Source organism: Clarias gariepinus, chromosome 24 (assembly GCF_024256425.1).
Source record: "Clarias gariepinus isolate MV-2021 ecotype Netherlands chromosome 24, CGAR_prim_01v2, whole genome shotgun sequence".
NCBI classification, from domain to species: Eukaryota; Metazoa; Chordata; class Actinopteri; order Siluriformes; family Clariidae; genus Clarias; species Clarias gariepinus.
Window position 1 is genome coordinate 25,601,067 of NC_071123.1, and position 17,945 is coordinate 25,619,011.

A 17,945-nucleotide genomic window follows, 5' to 3' on the forward strand; every position below is an offset into this window, starting at 1 on the left:
TTTGAAACTTATTTTTAATCTTTTACTTCTATTCGTATGTAATGTAATTTTTACTACATTTATAATAAAAAAAGAAAACGGAAAGAAGTGAAAGTGAAACTATGTTGTTTATTTATTGTACTGTATATTTATTGGATTGAATTCAGCAAAAGCAGATAAAAACAAGGAATTGTATATTTTTCTTTTTGTTTACAGTACAGTACAGCATCCAGATTACGGTCGTATAGCAAAACAGCAATGTTTATGCCTAAAGGATTATTTTTCCTAACTTATTCTGACAAGAAGTAATTTTAACTAAATATTAAAATAAATGTTAATTACAGTCATGTGAGATACAGCAAAAAAGAAACATCTGTCTGATTTAAAGATTATAACAAATCAAAGTAGCTTATTTACTTGAACTTACATGAATAATAGAATCAGATTAGAAACAGATTGATCTTTAGGGACAAACATTTTAAAAAATTGATATCTAGAATTTGTATTCGTACAATGTCCAGTGTTGGAGGTAATAGTTCTTAGAAGAAGATATTTCTCGTCACAAACACTAAAGTTTGCAGGTTATTTTTTTTTTCAGGTTAATTTTGTTGTGTTTCACTAAAAAGAAAAAAAAAGACCATAAGATGTACTATATGGAACTATTATTATGGCTAGCTAAGATTATTTTATGTTTTAATATTGTACATGTAATATTGTTTTACAATCACAGTTTCATTCTAACCATAAAAAGCATCCTGTATAATAAATAACTAGTGGCAGAACAATATCACTTAAATAATTATCCACATTAAAGTTTATTTTTATCTTATTTTGACTACCTACCGTAAGTTAAATAAATGTTTAATGATTGAAATAAAAAGTCAGAAAAATTACTTACAATTTACCAGAACCCACAATGGCAATGATCACACCAAATATCAGGAATCCAAAAACCTGTAATTTAAAAACAAATACAACACACGTAAGCTCTCTCTCTCTCTCTCTCTCTCTCTCTCTCTCTTTGGCCCATCATACCTACAGTATAATATGGCTGATACAGTATATACCTGTATGTGGTTCCTTCCCTAACTGTAGCCACAAAGTCTGAAACACACTGTTGTACTAAGAGGAACTAAGTAGACCCTTATCCAGGATGATGGCACCCCTGTGAGATCCACAAAGCCAGCTCCATGAAGACATGGTGTGTTAGGGCTGGAGAGTTGAATATGGTGGGCAACAAGTACAGTTGGCTGTGATGGGGTGAGGTTTGCACATACTTTTAGCTATATAGTGTGTTTGCTTCCTAACACACACACACACACACACACACACCAAATGCTGACTCTGTGTAAAACATTTTATTATTTATCAACCATTACGAACACAACGTACATAATGCCTTCATAACTGTGAAGAATACTTCAGTTATTTTTATGTGTTTTTGTTTAAAGAAAGTCTCATCTGCTGTCTATCAGAGATCAGGACTCACCTGAGATGTGGTAATAAACTTCTGAGTCTCAAGCTGACTTTCAAACATGAGTGTTTCATTTCCAGTCGGTTTGCACCACTTCATAGTGCCAGTATCTGTGTACTGACCACCCCAGTGTGAAAATACACAGGCACTGTATCGGCCGTCGATAAAAAAAAAAAACAGCCAGATCAAGGCTACAAGAGCAGAAAAGCGAATTTTTTTACATAAGGAGCCGTTTTGTGTTTCACCATCCCCTGGCCCTAGATCTACGAAACGGCAGGTAAACAAAAAGCAACCAATGCAAGGGACTGCGCCATAACAAACCCCTATGAGTTCATTTAACCCAGGTCTGCAAGGACAGACAAAGTTAACATCCATCATTTTCTCTAATGCAGCCAGAATAAGACTGGAGATCCCCAGTCCTCCAACACGGCTCCTCAAAAAGTTAATAATAGCTCCAGCTCCTGACATGGTGAGAGGTCAGTGATGAGGTGAATAGAGCTAAATAAGACTCTTTCTGATAAACATTTGGGACTGCTTTAATAACCGCTGTCTTATATAGTCCGCTGTGTGTTGTTCATCACTCCTCCCCTCTTACACAAAGTGTGTGAATATGATAGAATGAAACTAACATCTGGTCGAGGAGGAGACACAAAGGAAGCTGTGAGAAAACCAAACTCAACTTGTCATGAAAACAGAGATAAAGATTTTAGAAAATTTACCTTATCACACCTCTGTTATTACAGAAAGCAGCATCACTTTAACAAATCATTACAAATGCACACAAGTTTATAAAGGACACTCTCATAAAAAAACTCCTTCTCCTAACCATTCATCTGATTTTACAACTTTTGTTTCAGATTTATATCTACCATCATACCTACATCAACCTGTCCCTTTAAAAACAGGTGGAAAAAACAGCAAACACTAAGTAATTGGTTATTCATTGTTCCTTCACGTAAATGAAAACTTTCTAAAATATTGAAAAGATTAGTTGTAAATAAGAATCATGTTTCCTGTTTTCACTTTTATAGCTGCATCTTGTTTTTCATCTTCATTCAAACATTCACACAGGAAGTAGTGAGAATGGAAACTTACAACAGTATAGATTTCCTACAGTATATAAACAGTACTGTGAAAAAGTCTTAGTTTGTTATATGTCTTTGTTTTATTACTTCATTATTGAGTCAGTCCCAAAAAGACAGATTTTTACAGATTTGTAAAAAAAAAAATGGCATCTTACAGAAAAATGTTTGTAAAGCCATTTTGTAATGAAGCATTCTGGGTTTTGCTGCATGAAAAAGAACATGTGCAACACAGAAATTGTCACAGAAGCTTTTTTTAGGACATTCTTCCATTACAGCAGTTATTTGCATGTGTCTAAGACTTTTGCACTGTATTCTACACCGAGTGTAGAACACTCACACATGTAATGAAAATAAAGTTTAAGCTTTGCCCACTTCCTGGCTAAATATCAAAGGTCTGGTAGAAACAAAAACAAAATAAGAACACTGTAAAAAAAAAAAAACAAGCCACACATCATTATTTACACCTTATTTCAATTTAATCAGCCTGCTCGTGTCATCATGGCTGGAGCTTTTACTGGAGTTTGCTCTCTTCCATAAATAAAACAATAGATACACCCTAAAAAATGCTGGGTAACTATTGGACTAACTACATGCTGGGTTAATTTAACCCAGTGGTTCTCAAACATTTTTTGTCATTCCCCACTTAAGGCGGTGGGCGAATTTTCAAGCCCCACTTGTCAACAAAATGATAACTAAAACGGCCAAGTTTACTATTTATTGAAATATCAATTTCTAAAACAATAAGATCAAATAACACCAAGTTCAAAACAGATAAAATACACGTGCAATTGTTATAACAGACTTACTTCGTCACTTATCTAGAGCTTTCTTTCAAAGAAGTCAAGTGGCTTATTAACGTGACTGGGGTGTGTTGTCTCTAAGTGTCTTCCTACTTTGTTCGGTCTCATGCTGTCTGCTGCCAGCGGTTTAAGACACAAAACACACACGTGTCTCTCCTCTGCCCCCACCATCACCACCATGAATCCAAGCGCAACATACAGTAGGCTTCATCATGTTTTCCTTTCGGCTGGCTTTTTGGTTGATTAGGCTGATGATGCTGAATCACCTGCTTTTTTGTGGTCCATGTAACAAATGTATCCATTGACGTTATTATGCTCACTACATACAGTACGCTACTGACCCGGTGTTATGCTCTAAAATGCCCCCCCCTGCCACTGATTGCCTCCCCTACATAATCTCTTTCAAATAATATATTAGAACATAAATTCATAGGTTTGTGGTTTACAAATGACAAATTATAACAAACGAATTTAATTATAAAATTAGCAATATAAAAAATGTTTTAGAGGGGAAAAATATATAAATTATATATATTTTTTCATATACAACATGTATATTTTATATTGCTTATTTTATAATACAAATCATTTCCTGTAATTTTTCACCACAAACAATATTTATTTAGTGTAATTTGTGATAAAAAAATTTTTATTAGTACATTGACAAACCCCTGCAAAATAAATGTGCCATAAAATAATCATTTTGGGGGATTTGTATTAATCGTCTCGACGGCTGTCACCTGCCTAGGGTTAATTATAATAGTAATAATATATTTGATAATAATAAACCTTTAAATGTATGTCCAATATAATATTTGATGGGGGGGGGGCAATCCGTGGCAGGGGGGCATTTTAGCGCATAACACCTGTTTGTGTCCGCGGTAAAGTTAGTTTGATATTCGCATCTCCGAATTCAACAGCTGTGTAAATAAACCCGCAAATAAGATACCCAGATATATTTCCTCTCTACATTGTCTTTAAGCTCCATCCGCCTTAAATTATACATGTTTAAAAGCATAAACACTATTATTCTCTAGGGTGCAACGAATGATTTAGGGATCATCACAAAATGCCGCACACCAACAAAAAGCATAGAACGATATTGATCTTCCCTTCTGTTCAGCGCCTGAAGGATCAAAAAGTAACTTTGTTGCCGCACTGGAAACTAGAAATGCCAGACTAGTACTGCCTGATAAAATATTAATGTTTAACAAAAATACAGAAACATCAGCATACACATTGGAATAAATGAAATGACATATATAATACCGAATGTTTCCTTATATATTGTTCCTCTGCAATTAACATGCCGACGTTAAACCATTATTGTTGCACTATGGTTCCACTTTTTCTCTGATGTTATTTTAATTTACTTGTATTAATGATCCATTTCTTTACATGTGATTGTTTAGTTTCAAGTGTCCGATGTTTATTGTCAATAAAGAAAAGCATGAATTAGAATAGGTACTTTCCTATTATTTTCCACTAATTCCCTCCCGTTTATTGCGCCCCACCTGTCATGTCTGTATTCACCACTAGTGGGGCGCCACACACTTTGAGGACCACTGATTTAACCCAACAAAGGGTTATTTATTTAACCCAGCAAAATGGGTTAAACATTCAACCCAAATGCTGGGTCATATTTAACTATAATGCTGGGTTAATTCTACCACATAAATTGGTTAAATGTTCTACCCAGATGTTGGTTCATTTTAACTGGAATGTTGAGTTAATTCTACCTCACAAATAGGTTATTATTATTTTCATTTTTTAAATTAAATTTTTAAAAAAAAAAACTAAAAAAAAAAAAAATACCCATGTCTATTAAACAGTTAAATTACTTTAATATATTGGTTTATTACAAAAAAAACTTTAAAGTTTTGCAAACCATCCATGTATGCAATAAACAACATAATATTAAATGTTCATAGAAAAACATTTATTTTTCAAAAGCACAAGAGCAGATAATCAACAGCGACATCATTACCATACTATTACTCACAAGGGCAGAATGGAGTAATAACACAAATAGGCTGAGGCAGCTTCTACAGAGCAGGATCTCTCTGTGACTTCATATATTTTTTCTGCAGAACAAAACTATCCAGCCCTGGTCTTATTTTAACATACAAACACTGTTTATGACTTTTCAAGTAGGCCTCGCTATTTTATAGCAACATTACAAAAAGTCCTATACAATAGCACACTACTTTAAATAGTTAATGTCAAAAATATAAAATGCCTTGAAGCACACATCAACCGCCCCAAGTAGTGTGCATTGCTCCAGAGCCTGTCCCACCAGAATGACGAATGCCTGAGAGCAGCGCTGGTCATTATCTCCCAACATCAGGATGTACAGTAGGGGTACGGCCTTGACACTTCAGCCTGCTGGAGGTATTCCACCATGTTGGTGCCAACCTTAGAAAGAAATGAAAAAAAGTTAAAAATTTGTTGAATAACAAAGATTAAACTGAATAAGACTATCAATTTAATGTGTAATAGGATTTATACTAAATAAAAAAATGACAAAGCTAGGGTATAGGTAACCTGAAACAAAAACATGGAGACAGCTACTACCAAAAATAAAATAAGCAAAATAAGCATGGCTTTTAGGAGAAAGCTCATATGTATAATTTTTGTTGTTGTTGTTTTTAGTCAGACTAGTTAATCTTGTGGTCTGTGTTGATTTTAAGCTAATTACCGAGGAGATGCATTGTCATAGCTGGGGTCATACTGGCACATTACAATCACCCAAATATTAATACCTCCATCTAGTAGTTATCTGTACAGCTGACTGATAGTTAATTTAGTCTGAGTCACAAGCAACTTTGGTTAAAGGGGGCTACCTGGTTAGCTCACATGCAGCAGTCATATTCGCATACTACTTGCCAAAGGGGGAAAGGTGTAAAATATTGTTATAACTCGGGAGAAACGCGGGGGAAATTTGACCGCGGAGTAAATTACTAGCTAGTGAAAAAAAATAGTATGTATATTATATACATAGTATATGTATATATTATATACAAATATGGTATGTATATTTGTGGGAGGGTCAGTGTTTAGTAACACTCAGCATTTTATTGTCTCAAACAGTGAGATTAATAAAGTTCTAATGTTAATGTGGTTGCTAACGCTAGATGCTAGCGTCATGCTAATACTACAGTTACAGTTTCGTCACCCTGCAAACATTCTACAGATAAAGATAAAAAGCTCAGACATCTTATCCGTTTCTTTCACACATAGGTGGGGTTCTGTGGCTAACTATAGCAGCTATTGTCAGCTAAATTATCTTACCTCAGACCAGCCTGAATGTTTAAGTGTAACTTTAACACGGTAACAGTAATAAATCTCACATATAGTAATAATATTTCAGTCATATGTGACTTAGGTGAGTGAACATGTGAATACAGAACTTGTATTTAACGTAATTTTCCCTTAAATGAACCGTCATCAGCGGTGTGGGAGCTCAAGAGAGACACGAAGCTCTGACTGACAGCCGCTGAATCCACCGGTGAACTTTGGGGGAGGGGCCAAGCAAACTTTAACCCAGCAGCTGGGTTACACAAAAACGACCCAACTCTCTGTAAATAACCCAGAAAAATGACCCAACAGAGGCTACCCAGCGCATGGGTAGAAAAAACAACCCAGCGTTTTTTAGTGTGTTGAAACTGACTGGCATTTTCTTAACCCGAAAGGTCATGATAAAATATTCAGATAAAAGTCTGACCATGATCTTCAAATCAAATCAGAGAATTAAGGAGTGTTTTACCAAACAAAACTCTTTATAAGATAATGGATTATTTGTCTAATTTAATCCTTTATAGTTATTGCTTCATTATATATATATAATCATGCAGCGATCAAAGTGCTTTCAGTTTTGTTTCTTTCAAGTCCCTGGGGTACGTTACATCACCCTGCTCGCATGCCATTTTTTTGCGTTTTAGCGTCCGCCGCACAACTCAGCTCTGTAGATCTCCAGCGCCAGACGAAACCCCGAGCTACACTCCCCGCCTTGTTTTTATAATGCAGGAAGAAACTCGCAATTCGTTAGCGCTGATTACTCCACAGCCATGCCCATTTCCAATGGCCCTGTCTATTTGCACAACTGCAGAAGGGGAGGCCGTCTACCTAGTAAGCCTATGGAGTAGGTGAGAAGCGATAACAGATTGAGGCGCATCACTGGCGCACGCCATCACAAGAATGTAATCTTTTTGGCTTTGCTCAACATAAATGAGAGGGATTGAGACAAGATCTTTATCAGAAGCAAAATTAATTAAAAAAATATTTTTTTGCTTTTGAAAAAATAGCTTGCACGTTGTTGTTGCTATGTCTGCCAAGCATCCCAGTTTGGTTCAAGAGGTCCACTACAGCCATACTTCCCATTACTTTTGTCATCTGCTGCCTGAATCCCATTTTGCAGTGATACTGCTACAACATACAACTGTGATTTTTTGCATAAGACCAGCCTGAATCCCATTTTGCAGTGACCACTACCATTACCCTGATGATGAACATCTAATACACCAAGAAATCATTCATATTCATAATTATTCAAGTGTGTTAAAATTTGGTGTTCATGTAAATTCTGAAATAAATTCACACATCTAATTGTGTAAATTCCTGTTTATAAACCCTGACCTCATGGGCTTCGGATTATCCATCCTGCCAGATTCCTGCTCTGTTCTTCTGTAATATTCTGTGAGGTAAATCTGGTGATGATGAAGTCTAAAGCAATTAGCAGATTATCCTTATCCAGAGAGCTGTCTAGAAGAGCCCTGGCATCTCAATCAGAAACACTTCCTCATGGTAGTGCACTCGGTGACTTTTCAGACATTTTTGTCAAAACCAGTGGTTTTATTTTACTAGCTTTAACTAAAGAATATAAAAGGAAAGAAAGAAAGCCAACACAAACCTAAAGGTTAAGACCAACACATGCAGTCTTTAAATTATGACAAAAGAAATGACGTAAGCTGCAAACACATGGCTCAGCCGACAGATGATTTAGAGCTTGCATATTGCAATTAATATTTACATATTAGAAAAGTGATTAAGAGGGTTCAGCTGCAACAAGTTATTTAATCCTAACTGATGCAGTGAGTAGCTTCTCAATTTCTAAACAACCAGAATACATATTCTATGGTAGATCTTGGGTTGGTGGATATGCCCAGCCTGTGGTCTCTGGAGTGGTCTGCCATTCGGTAGTCCACATACTGGGTAAAAGCAGGTAACGTTGTGTCCAGAATTACATGGTTAAAATTCCCAGAGATTAACAGAAGCGCTTCAGGATGTTGTGTTTGAAGCTTGGCAGCTGCGGAGTGGATGATATTACTCGCTATCTCCGCATCGGACTGGAATGCTAGTAGTGAGCCATGTTTCACAGAAGCACAACAAACAGCACTCTCTGTAGATATTGATGTTCCCTTTCAAAAGCTACACTCGAGCTACACAAGCTACGGTTGTACTTTGGCTTATACAACCTCGGTCAGGTGACGTCATCTGATGAGGTCCACCTGCGGGTTATAAATAGGAATGAACCGGAAACATTCTTAGGTCTTTTTGTCTTCAAGGACCGCATTGTGTGTGCGCGTGTGTGCAAGCACTTTTCAAGCAAAAGAAAGTAGAAAGTGTCTTATTACTCACCAGAAAGATGGCAGAACTAGACAGGAGATGCGTGCCTCAGTGTGAGAGATATCTCACCAAGGGCGATCTTCACGCTTTCTGTTTTAAGTGTTTGGAGGAAGAGCACACTATCCTCAGGCTTTAGGGAGGATGTGAGCATTGCGATCTCCTTCCTATTAAAGTCCTTTGTGCTCGGCTCGCCGTCTTTAAAACGAAACCCCGAGCCGTGGCACATTCCTGGGGTTCACGTGCTGATCTGGCGGGAACAAATGAGACGGAATCCTCCCTCTCTCTCGCTCTCTCACCAGATCATGAGCCTTCTACGGTCCACTTCTCAAGCGTGCTCTTGGTAGCTTTAATATTAAAATGTTGACAGCCAAAATAATTGTTTCTCAAAACCAACCAGAGAATTGGTTTGTGACAATCGACCTGAAGAACGCATATTTTCATATAAAAATATTGCCACAACACAGGAAGTTCCTGAGGTTCGCTTTCAAGGGCAAAGCCCACCAGTATCGGGTCTTTTTATTTGGCCAAGCCAAGTCACCCCGCACAAACCGAGAGATTTTATGTTAGAGGTGGACCTCTTTGCCTCGCAGGAGAAGCACAATGTCCCCTTTATTACTCTCTGAGTCCTCCAGAGAACCCGATGGCCCATACGTAGGCCAGACTGCGTCTGTATGCTATTCCTCCGGTCCTGGGAGTCCTGGTAAAGGTCCGTCAACAATTGCGCCTCGTATTGATAGCACACCGTTGGCCGACCAGAGTGTGGTTTTCAGATCTAATATCTCTTCTTGTGAGGAGGGATCTTCTGTCTCAGGCCCAGGGGGCAAAATTTCGTCACCGGCCTTCTACCTTTACCTCTGGCCCCTGAGGGGAACCAGTGAAGTGAGGCTCGTCTTCCAGCCAGTGTAATTGAAACTATACTAAGTACTAGAGCTCCCTCCACTAGAAGAACTTATGCCCTCAAATGGGGTGTATTTGAAAATTGGTGCATAACATGTAGACCCAGTTCACTGCCAAATTGTTTCAGTGCTGGAGATTTACAAGAAAACTGACCTCAAGCTTATGCCCTAGTACTCTCAGAATGTATGTAGCTGCTATTTCGGCTTGTCATGTTCTGACTGATGGGGTTTCTGTGAAAAGCACCCTTTAGTTGCCTGCTTTATTCATGGAACTAAACGGTTGAGGCCGCCTACTAGAACGACAGTCCCTTCTTCGGATCTAGCTATTGTGCTAAAGGGGTTGGTTGACACCCATTTTGAACCACTAGAGTCAGCGCCTGTCAGGCTTCTGACCCTTAAGATGGTTTTTCTCATGGCCATTGGAATTGGAAATTTGCAGGCTTGGTCAGCCTCCCCATCTTGCTTAGACTTGCTAGACTAGTCAAAGCTATTCTGTATCTTCACCCTAACTATCTTCCGAAGGTTCTATTCTCGATTATGCACCCAGTTGTTCTCGAAGCCTTTGTCCTCTTCCATTTACAGCTCCAGACCAGAAAAGACTTCACTTACTGTGTCCAGTTTGAGCTCTTCAGATTTACAGTACATCCACCGCACTAGCCAGTGATGTAAATCAGAGCAGGTTTTTATATGTTATGGGGGCTGCAGCCAAAGGGCGGCCGCGACTAGACAAACATTGTCACATTGGGTGAGGGATGCTATTGCCCTAGCCTATAAGCATCGAGTGTAGTTTTTGAGTGTAGCTTTTGAAAGGGAACGTCTTGGGTTACTTTGCCGTAACCCTGTTCCCTGAAAAAGCGGGAACGAGATGCTGCGCTCCAATGCCGCACTGCTGGTGTGACGGATGGTTTCCGATTAATTCCTATTTATAACCCATAGGTGCACCTCATCAGATAACATCACCTGACCGAGGTTATATAAGACAAAGTTTTGGCGTGTTTGACACACACGTGCTTCATAACTGGTGGAACATAGAGACGTTCCCATAGCGTTTTCACGCAGCCCAGCCAGTTTATCAACTTTGTTTGGTAATAAGTTCACGTTTCCCATAATTACAAAAAGGCACAGCAGGCTTATATCGGCACTTTCTTGGCAGTCGCTTATTCACATCGATCTTTCTCATTCAACCGAATCAATCTCATCCTCAGAAAATTGGTCATATATATACAGAGAACTAATAAAATTTCTGCTATAGGATTACGCAGAATCACAAAAGAACCATGTACAACATCATTATCCTAAATATAATGCGAACCAACCGAGTCAGCCATAATGCTATGATTTAGTGCTAGCATTAGTGGTATTAGCATCCATCCTGTTCTGAAAGGCTGTACAACACCAGAAAACACACAAAAAAGACTTCCCGTACGTACACTAAACAGGATCTTTAATCTTAGTTCTGATAAAGCGATAGCCACTCAGAACAAGAAAATATGAAAATATATAAAATAGTATAAATAGTGTGAGTGGAATAAATGTCCAAAGTCTGGGTTATTTGTGAATGGTGTGAAGTATGTGGTGGGAGGGCTGATTTGGCACAGCAGTTTTTCCTTTTTTTTGTAATCTGCTTATGACCAGCCTATTTAAAAAAAAAAACCTTTATGTGGCTGCGCTACAACTGAAGCTTGCTGCTCCAGTGATGTTAGTGATATCTCTATTTCAGTTCAAACAACATACTGCATTATATTTATGAATACATTAATACCATAGGTTTAGTGGTTAAAGCAGAGGATCTTAAATGTTTTACAAAGACAAATAGCCATCCACAATAGCCTTCCACTCATTGTGGAAGACTATACCTTCCACAAGGCGTGTAAGCCCCATAAGGTCAAATACTACCACTAACTGGTTTGTTGACCACTTGATGTTGCTGACATGATGTTGGTGGCCATGATGCTGCATGACTGGCCAGCTGTAACACCTGATTTGACATTTCATGGGCAAGATAGGAAAGAAGTGTTTCTGATGGAAGACTAAGTCATATGCTTGTGTCCCTGATAAAGGATAGACCCAAATTGGCTTAAATTTTTATTCTGTAATGAACAACACCGAGGATATATATATAGAAGCACACACGCATACACATATATACTGTATGCCAGATGTTTGCATGCCAGCCTCTTTTACTTAGCAATAATCTCTCTTTCACTGAAAGTACTGGTGAGTTTGTCTGTGACTTTTTGAAAATTCCTTCTTTCTCTTTGGTGAAGCTTAGAGTATTGTACTTTTAACAGTGATGGGAAGTGTGTGTGGCTAATTTGAGACAGCTCTAACCTTATCACTGCCCAACAGATTTTTGACTCTGACCTCTTTCTTTAAAAAGATGAGGACAATAGGTCATGCAGGAAGCATGTGATCTTCACCTTTCCTGTTTAAAGTTTTGTGTGTGATGGAGAAAGACCTAAAATGGAGTGTGCATTGACCAGTTGTATTAGTAATTAGTGAGGGCTTTACCTCAGACAGTTACAGTGTACTGACCCTGGGGTCTGTGGAGTAAAGTCTGATTTTGATAATTTGATAATTGGGGAGTTATTAAAGTATGGTACAAATATTCACAAATTCTCTAGTCTGTTTAGTTCCAATGAATAATTTATCTCTTCTATACACTAACTTTATAAAAACATCATGAAGTGTCTTTTTTATTAGCCTTAATAAGTTGTAGTATTAATAAGATCCATAACTAATCAAATCTAAAGACTTTGACTTATTTTAAACAGAGATAACCAAATTAACAAAGGAGTCTCTCTGATTAATTGATTTTATTTTGTATTTAAAGCTAGAGTAAATACAGACATTACATGAGGTTTACCTCAGACATCTTGACAACACAAAGTAAAAATTATTCAGAGAAAGCAGATCACTAGATAACAGTGTAAAAGCTAATGCTAACACAGTGATCGTGATCACAGCAGCAGCAAAATGATAGTAGTAATCTGAAGAACATCATCAATGCTATAAGAAAAGCTACAAACTGGAAAGAAGAAAATACTGAAAAGTAAATAACATGTGATTGCATTATTACATCTTAAATGAATTAACTATAGATATGGCAAGCAACATGTGCAAAGACCCTGTACAGTTTTGGATCAATAGTCTGTGGACGGATGAGATGATTATCTCGTAGCAAAATGAGTGGAAGACAAAAATATGAAGAAGGGAAGAACCTGCTCATGGTCTAAAGTATACCACCTCCTCTTCTCCCCTGGGTGTGTAAGGCTGTCAGAGCAACTGGTTCTTCTGTATATACTGATGATGTGACTACCGACTGAAGGAGAATAATTCTAAAGTTTACAGGGTGATATCAGCTGCTCACACTCACACACAAGCTAATTAATAGATCTTCCAATTAAACCCAAATCTCTGCACTTCTGACACATATTTGTGCCTCAATTTATATTAGTTTTATCTGTGAATACAATAAAAATAAATCTATTAAAATAACAGTGGCCTCCTGACCATTACGGCCATTAATGGACTTAGATTTGGGTGACATTGGCAGCCACACAGTGTGGCATTTTGCCAGGGAGTGTGAGTGAGGCAGGGTCAGTTAGGTCTGAAGTGAGAAGTCTACTTCACGGCTGAGGGCTGTTTTGAAAATACAGACTGGAAGTTGTTTGCTAGCACAGATCTGAATAAATATAGTTTATCTGTTTTGGCCTACATAGCCTTGTGTACTGATACTGTGCTGACCACCAAGACCAACAATGTGTTCTCAAATCAAAAACCATGGCTTGACAGGAATGTGTATTCTGTTTTAGGACGAGGAATGCTGCCTACAGGTCAGGGGACAGGCTGGCTTACAGTAATGCCTGGAAAGAACTAAAGAAGGGCATTAAAGAAGCCAAGCATAGATATCAGCAGTGCATAGAGGATCACTTTGAAAATAACAACCCCCGCAGCATGTGAAGAGGCATTAAAGCTCTGACAGACTATAAGAACAGCACCTCACTGACCAGCCATGACGCCATGCTTCCTGATGCCCTGAACCAGGTCTTCGCTCACTTCGACAATCACACCAGTAAAGTGGTAACTCTGACAGCACCGCCACCCACAGAAAAGACGGTACTTGTCTTCGAATGTCATCAGGTGAGAAAGATTTTTACTAGAAAAATTTATACCAACAAAGCAGCAGGACCAGACAGAAAGCCAACTTCAAATTCATGGGTCTGCACATACCAAAGTACTTTACATGGACCAACAACACTTCCCACTTAGTGAAGAAAGCTCAGCAGAGGCTTTTCTTCCTAACAAAGCTTAAAAGGGTCAACGTACCCTCTCAGCTCTTGGTGAACTTTTACAGGAGCATGATAGAGAACATTCTCTGTCACTGCATCACAGTATGATACAGTACACCAGCTGCTCTGCAGAAAACCAGAGAGGCCTGGCTCGGATAGTTAAGACTGCACAAAAGATTGTGGGAACTAAGCTCTTATGATAGCCGTCTACACAAGAGAGATAGCAACATCTTTAAGGATCCAACCCATCCAGGACATGTCCAGGCCTGTTTGTGCCCCTCCCATCGGGCACAAGATACAGGACAATTAGGACACACACTAACTGACTGAGGAACAGCTTCTTCCCCAGAGCTGTAGCCTGTATTACCCCCAACCACACACACATACACATAGCTGCTGTGATCTGAAGGTGGTTATAACAAACTCAACTGTTTGACCCTCTTCCCAATGTTGCTGCTAATGCACACAACACTTTTCTGCACCAACATTTTACACCAGGGCTGTTACTCCAGCTATTAGTAAAACTTGTGCAATATTTTCTTACCTTGGACAATAATGTTTGCACTTTGTTTTTGCACTCTACTGTTTACACTAAGATCCAGGTCCCACTTCACATACATTTCATTATATATATTATATTTATACATTTTAGTGCAATAACCTTGTGTTTATTCTTTATTTTTCATTAATTCTTAAATTTATTCTTATGTTTATTATTTCTGCTGGTCTCTGAGAGCTACCAAACAAATTTTGTTGTATCACTACAATGACAATTAGGTCTCTTTATCTCTACTAGATGTGGAGTTGCCCTGCATTCCTCTGTCCTCTGGCTTTGGGTTCATGAAACAGAAAGTAAAAACAAACCAAGTAAAGAAAGGCACTATGTTGTAACAAGCACATATCAATTAATTATAGACAGGTTGGCACGAACCAACAAATCACTATTCATTTTCTCTAAAACAACCAGAAAAAGACTGGAGATCCCCAAATTTCCAACACATTCCTCAGGGTCCTTTTCCGTCAGACAGGGACGTCAGTAATGCAGTGAATGGAAGTAAATAAGACGTCCTTATTCGTCTCTCTTTGATGAGTTTCTGGGACTGTTTTAATAATTGCTCTGCATGTGGTGTTCATCATTCCTCCCCACGTGTGTGTGTGTGTCTTATGGGAACTGCTATTTCATTTATAATAATATACATTGACCCCTTATCTCTTAAGTCTGTAGCTAAGAACTAGTTCTGCAGGAAGTTTTATAGTGGAACAAGAGCTCGCCCTGTCAACCCAGCTTGTAAAACTTCTAAAAAAAAAATACACACCAAAAAGCATGTGCATGCACACAGTTTTTTTTTTTTTCTTTCATTTTCCCTCTCTCTAACACACTGTATGCAAAGGAGAGTGGGTGGAGGTTGAAAGTGAAAGTAAACCCAGACTGTACTATGGGGCAGAATTTAATTGGGTAGTTCTTAAAGTAGGGGGCAATTACATTTGCAGGGACTAAAAATATTTTTGTTGTGTGTTGTTTTGCTGCATTAAATAAACATAACCTAAACCACACAAATAGGACATGTCTATATGCAAAGGACGAAACATTACCAGTGTCAAATTCTGTAACGATAAGCGCAAGACTCACTTAAGAAAAGGTCCTTGGAAATGTAGTCCCCGGGACCGTCTGCTCTCAAACACAAAACAAACTCACACCTTCAGCACCGTGCTGGGGGGTACTGGCCTCGCAATGGGAGGCGATCCTTTTATTATTTTATATTGCAAACAACAACAACTTGAAGCAAATAATACGAGGTAGATTTATGGTGAATACAATAGTAAATACTAAGCAAAGGGTTCAATGAAAAATAAAAAACAAAGGCTTGTGAACTTAAATTAACAGCGTATGCCAACACTGCCCAAGTACCAAGGAACAATTCAGGAGTACAACAGAACTCTCTTATACCCTGGTCCGTTGACTCATGTTCTAACAGCCTTATGCTATAACCAATTAGCAGGCCTTGACCTTATAGGGTAAATACTGGCACACAAAGCTAAGCTTATACTGCTTCTAATTAGACCTAATGCACACATTAAGATACATATTTTTATCTCAGAGCTGGCTTCCTGCCAAACTGAAACACATTCTACAGCAGTAGCAATTGTGACTCTATACAGTTCGTTAGGTTAGAGGAACATTGCTGGTAACCGCAGCCTTGCAGAAGTCAACGGCTTCCTTCTCTGCGGCGATACAGCATGATACAGCGTTGTCCGTTTGAAGGGCCTCTGCTGCAACTTCCCTCACTGGGCCTCGGCGCCTCTTCCCGAGTCTCTGTTGAGCTTTCATCTCTGAAAAATATTTAGCTTCATGCAATACATCTCCTAAAGTAAGCTGGGACATATGACAACTTATATTAGCCGGGTCCACAACAGTGTATAATTCAGACCTTACATCTGGTGATGGAGTCTCCAGCTGAAGCTTCAATACTACCGTTTCACTCCTGTTTACATCTCTTAAAAATCTGTATGCTGTAGCATTAATTATTAAGGCCCCCATTCCACTAAGCGGAATTTTCTTCTGAATCTATACCGATGCAAATTAGTTCTGACGTCTAGATAGCGAGGTGGAGGATGTTAACTGCTGCTTACAGTCTCTTCTGGGTTCCTTTTGAATTCTCGTCATTAATATTGAAAGGGAAGTTGCAGTAAGTTTAAAAACTTCAGCTGCTCCCGACATTAACGCCTCAGAAATGCCTTGGTAACAATTCTTAAATGCCATTATTGAATCATTATGGATGTTTAAGTGAAGTCGTTATTGATTTTTATTACCTTCTTACCTGTTCTACAGCATTGGGGCCAAAAATGCTGTATTAAATGTAGATGAAAGTAATGACAAAGTTAAAGTGATATTTTAAGGAAAATAGAGCTGATTAAACATGGTTAAAAGTTATATTACACATTAAAGTCTTATGCAGAACATAAATGTTTTAATCTAAAATGTCTGTGGTCTAATTATTTCTATTATTTTATAATAAAGTCTGACATTCATCATCTAATTTTTATTTTAAAAAAAGTGTTTGGCTGTCACGATCGGGGTGTAATGGCTGGTGTTGAACGCCGTGGGCGTAGAGAGCAGGCATAGAGGCAGAGGGGTTGGGTAGCCAAAAAAAAAAAAAAAAAAAAGTTTTATCGATGGTAAACACAAAAGTATAAATAAAGACACAAACAAAGGAACAACCAAATTCAACTTAACTTTGTGCTAACAAGCTAACTCTCTGGCAGGGCAGGCAGAAGGACGAAGGATGAACACACACCCTGTGGCGTAACACAGGCAGAAGGACAAAACATGAGGACGAACACACAAACTACGCGTGGAGCTGAGACTGGACACAACTAGAAAACACCTGCAGATACACACAGAGACGGGACTAGGGCTAAAGACATGGCAATCAGCTAGGCATGGCTTTTAGCTAAACATGGTTAAGCTGTGATTAACCATGGCAGTTAGCTACACATACACCTAGCTAAGCATGTCTTTAGCCCCAACATGCACTAAGCTACACTTACCTAATAGCTCTACACACTAGGGAATAGGGGCACAGAAACACAGAGACAAGGGATACCCAGTGGCTACGCTGGGAGACACTCAATGGCCAAGCTCACTGGGACACTAGGGAGACAGGAAACACAGAATAGCTAGAGACACAAAGGGGCTATGACTAGAAGCATGCTAGTTAGCTCAACTTAGATTTTAGCTACACACACACACACACACACACACACCCATCTACTTACCTGTTCTAGCTAAACAC

The 17,945-nt window shown here is 38.5% G+C and overlaps 1 long non-coding RNA gene across 1 annotated transcript; it reads right to left on the reverse strand.

Annotated features, from left to right (window-relative positions):
* Positions 1-362: 362 nt before the first annotated feature.
* LOC128512304 (uncharacterized) lies at positions 363-2,057 on the reverse strand. Its single transcript, XR_008356280.1, has 3 exons — positions 1,469-2,057; positions 878-933; positions 363-597 (listed from the first exon to the last, which is right to left on the reverse strand). It is a non-coding gene; the product is annotated as an uncharacterized LOC128512304 (long non-coding RNA).
* Between the last annotated feature and the right edge of the window lie 15,888 nt (positions 2,058-17,945).